Source organism: Sphaeramia orbicularis, chromosome 6 (assembly GCF_902148855.1).
Source record: "Sphaeramia orbicularis chromosome 6, fSphaOr1.1, whole genome shotgun sequence".
NCBI classification, from domain to species: Eukaryota; Metazoa; Chordata; class Actinopteri; order Kurtiformes; family Apogonidae; genus Sphaeramia; species Sphaeramia orbicularis.
Window position 1 is genome coordinate 4,553,675 of NC_043962.1, and position 5,160 is coordinate 4,558,834.

Genomic DNA, 5,160 nt, shown 5'->3' on the forward strand with positions numbered 1-5,160 from the left:
CCAGAAGCCAATGGAAAAACCCCACTGATTTTTTTTTATCGATGGAACCAGCAAAAAAACTACACCTCTCTGTAGAACCATTACTATGTGATAGTATTTTACTGGTCTGACCCACATTAGATCGTATCAGTCTGAACGTGGAACCTGAAGTAAAATTTTTGACATCCTTGATTATTAATATCTTCAGTGAAACTTTTGCATTCACTAATTCACTGATTCATCCATGGGAGGGATTGGACTCGGGACGGTTTTGGCCCATGGACTGTATGTTTGACATCCGTGATGTAGAGCTTTTCCTTGGACCTAACCGAAGTTTTTAAATGAGTTTCTTTTAACAAAATCCAACTGAACTGGTTTGGAACGACCCTTTGGTGTAATTGGAGTGGGTTCTATATACACTGCCCCAGAACACCAAATGTGGATTAATCTACTGCTAGAATAAACTCTGACAAATAATATGGCACTGTTTTTTTCCTACCTTTCCTTTTCACTTTTTAACATCCACTTTTTTATGGATCTCTAACAGTATAACAGATGAAGTCGAAATCAAAGGCCACTACTCGTCAGTTTGACTTGGGTGGAAATTGAATATGTTCTGGTTTAGTTTTGTCTAGTTTAATCTAATTCAGCCTCCCTTCATTTACAGAATTAACCTGAATTCTTCTTTGTACAAATTGCAAAGGCGCAGAGTTATTATTGTTATAGTTTGATAAATACTAAACTAAAACAAAAAAGTACCCATTTTTTTCGTTGTCGTCATCTTCATCATAGTCTTTGTCATTGTCTTTGTCAGTATTTTCATCGTTGTTGCCATTGTCTTTTTTGTTGTCTTCGTTGTCGTTATCCTCATCATCATCTTCATCGTCTTTGTCATTTTCGTATTCATCTCCATTGCCGTTGTCGTCTTCGGCGTCATCATCATTGTCCTTTGTTTTCGCCATCTTTGTCATCTTCGGCGTCATTGTCTTGTTCGTCATCTTTGCTGTTGCCCTCTTTGTCGTTGCCGTTTTGTCACACTGCCGTCTTCGGCGTCATTTTCGCAGTTGTTTTCGCTTCATCTTCGTCGTGTTTTTTGTTGTCGTCATAGTTGTACTCATCTTGCCATCTTGCTTATTCATCCTAATTTATATATATCTTCCTTGGGACAATGTTTACAAAGTTTTTCACAATTTGAGAAATTTTTGTTTTGGAATTTTTGACGAGTTTTTTGAAATATGAAAAACATGTGGTTTTACTTATAATGGTCCATAATTTGCTGGATTATACATGTAATGGTTACAAATACCATAGTTCCTATTGATCACTGATAGAAGTCATAATGGACTTTGATGAATGAGTTGAGTTCTCCTCCAGTGAAAGTACCGCCCACTCTATTGGGAGATTGATCTCTGGCATCCAGACCACAGGACTCTAAGATACAGGAACATTTTGTATCGATGCTTTTGCTGCTACATGTTGTCTTTCAGCGAGGCCTGTAACTTCATTCCGTGGTTCAGTTAATGATGTTGAAGTTGTTTGACCTAACTGGCAAACATCTTTCAGCCGGCGGTCATGAAATCCCATCAGCGACCGCTAATTCCTCGCGTCTTTTCAGCTGCTTTTCCACTCAGGCTAATATATTCATGCGTGTTTGTATATTCCAACATAAGAACTGACCGACTGTTTGCCACAGATAACTTTCCACACCGTGGCACACACCACTTTTTTTCCTTGTGTATATGTGTGTGTATATGAGTGCAGGCTGAGTAAACTCCACAGTGTTTCCAGGCCCAGGGTGAATAAGGTACCTTTTGTCAGAGCCCGGGGTGGGTGAGGAGCGTGGGTAGGTGGGTGGGGCGGGGTGTCCAGTCTGGAACAAGCATGAATGTTCCCTCAGTTCCCTCAGACATCGCACTTCCCTGCCTACTTTCACAGCAGCGTTAGAGAAAGCGAGAGAAGGAGGAGGAGGAGGAGGAGGAGGAGGACTCGGGGTGGGGTAAGGGGGTGCCAGGGTGGAGGAGGAGGAGAGGTTGGGTGAATCAGGGAGGTGAGCGGGAAGCCGGGGGTGGCCTGTGCCAGCCGTGCTCATTGGAACAGAGTTGTTGTTTTCCTCCTACCGAGCGTGTAGTTTTTGGAAGGCATACGAGCCGCCGCCGCCAGCTCCGTCAGTCGCCCCTCACCGCTGCAGCAGAGAGGAGCCCCCACCCACCCATCACCACCACCACCACCCCTCTCCTCACCTCTGTCGGTCATCCTACCTGACCCCAGCTCCGGCTCAGACCGACCTGAGTGAGTTCACTGAGTTTCACATCGGTTTTTCCACTCACTTCTTGGCTTTTTTTTTTTTTTTTTTTTTTTTCTCGGCACGTTTCGCTCCTGTTCACCTTCGGACGACAGCAGAACGACTTCATACAAACAGAACCAAGGGGGAAAAAGACAAAGCCAAGCAGAAAGGTGGAAGTATAGACACAGAGACAGAAAGGTGTCCTAACTGGATTGTTTCTTTGTGTGTCCTCCCTCAGCCGTCTGGTGCTCCGGTGGAAAATGACCCTCTGGGCCCGTTGCCTCCTGTTGGGGTAAGTCTGACCTTGTAAAGATCATTTCAGGAGGCGTTCTGACTGTTACGGAACCGTCCGGAGGCCTGACCTTAGCCTCCAGACCTGCTTCTATCTCCTTCATACCTGCTTGTTGAGATTACTGATCAGCCAGGACTAAGTCACGAAGTACGAGGGGGCTTCAGAAAGGACAGTTGGAAAAAAACGGTTTAAGTCATGATGTTTATTTTCAACATATGCTCCATGTAGGTCATGCACTTCTGCAAGTGTTGTAACCAGCCTTTAAGTCCATCTGTGTGAAACTGAGGTCCATGTGATTTAAGCCATGTTCTTTTTCCACAAACTTTTTGAAGCCCCCTCGTATGAGCTGTTTCAGTCAAAACTTACAAACCTCACATTTCAGTTCAGTTTATTTCAAATATGCTGCAAACAAACAAAATAATCTTACTTAAGTGCCTAAAATTAAAACAGATTTGAAGAAAACATGAAACTATGTACATATACATGAAAACAACATATAATACTTCATTTGCATATTCGAAAAGGAGTCTCGTGTGGATGGTTTTAGCAACTTCTGTCAGAAATGTGCAGCAAAGCAAGTTAATTTGTCAAGATACAGCTACACATTTCTACATGTTCATTTCCAGACAGTTATGAGGGAATAGAAAGTGTTTTATATCCTCATATTCTGTGAGAACATGGCTGATTCTGTGAAAAAAGTTCTTATGCTATTTCTGCTCTCGAGCTGATCCCTTGTTAATTGTTTGATTAATCTGTAGAAAATCTGGGTAAAATTTGGATCTCCTGGATTCTTCTCAATGGACTCCTCATGTTCTACCAATTTATCACTGTACACACTCCCTTTACTCTAAAATCCACAAATTACAGAGGCCGCATTATTGATGGGACCCTACATCATCCAACGTTTTCCCAAATGAGTAATGTAATCCGATCCTGTCGTACACATCCATTCACAACCAATCGTCACTGGCAGTTCTGTCCCACCGACATTTTCACAGACTTCATCACACAATCCAAAAAAAACCCTACCCATGATGCCTTTTCAACATGTTGTGGTACCTCAGTTGAAAACCTCAATTATATCGCTGGCTCGGATTCGCTTCTCTGGCGCGCTCTTTTTCATCTGCGGTTGCTTTTTTTTTTTTTTTTTTTAGGCTTAGATACAAAAAGGGAAAAATGGGAGAAAAGAGGGGCCAATGTTATGTTGGAGACAGTGACAAATGAAAGAAAGGTTTTACTTGAAGAAGAGAAGGTCGGGGGGGTTGATTTCAGCCTGGATAGTAATGTGGGGGTGGAGAAGCTAGTAAGAATTGCAAGTGAGCACTACTGTTTCTGGCCCTCCACACACTCCTGTTAATGAGAAAAAGATGTCAGCGATGGAGGAGGAGGGGGAGGAGTGGGATGGGGCACCAGCCACTCTCCGGAGACCATGACCTATACCACACACACTTCGAACACACTCCGAAATATACCCAAATGCATTTACACATTGTAGTAAATTGACGCTGAAGTTGCCTCAGACGTTCCCTTTACCTGCTGATGTTCCATATGATTATTGATCATTGGTTTTATCTCCACAGACCCTTAGTTAACCACAGTGAGGTATTTCAGACGAAGCCACAGTGAAATATCACCACACTCGTCGTTTTTCTATCACAGTGGCAAGATTTTTTTCCCCTTCGTCCTAAAAACTGACCCATCATGGTGACGGTGAATTCTGTGATTACTGGATTCTGTGTTTCTGAAAACTGACGCTGCCATTAGCCTCTTACTGCCTACATTTATTTACAATTATGTTAAAAAAAAAAGAATTAATTGTATTGTTGCTACCAGGCAGATACTAAATTAAGTGAGATATTTAATTTGAATATAGCACATACAACTCATTGTAATTCCACTCTGTTGTAATATGTATATAGTCTGTATAGTTTTATTACTTATTACTATTATTATTATTTTATAATGTTTGTGTTTTGCACTATCTTTATGCTGCACTTTTTTCTTGCACTTTATTCTGTTGCTGCCTTCACCAGTGAATTTCCTCATTGTGGGATCAATAAAGTCTCTAATCTAATAGCTATATGCAAATTAGAGACATTAGGCATAATTGCAATATAGATTTAATTTATCTTTGATACAGATTAATCCAAAAATCAGTAGAATGTCATGATTTAACCATTACTGAATGATTATGTATATCGTTAGCCTCATAGCATAATTGCTTACTCATATTTTGGCCAGATTGTGATATCTGTGTAACTTACTCTCATAAACTGGTGCTTCATTTTCATCATGGCTATGACCTGAAAAATATGACTTAGGTAATTATGCTACGAGGCATATGTATGTATATGTATATTAATATGCATATTCATATGTATATGTATATTCAGAATAATGTTGAGCAGGATCTCATTAGAAACCGCTGGAATATTGCTTCAAACTTGCAACAATAGTCTATAAAGGGTTAAATGTCTGTCTTTGTTCTGTTTATTACCACAGAGAATTTCCAAAAGGTAATAAACTCACCAAACCTGAACATCATCAATCAGCTGAAACTCGCCATCTAATGTGTTGTTTCTGTGTTTTGTGTGTCCACAGAGAA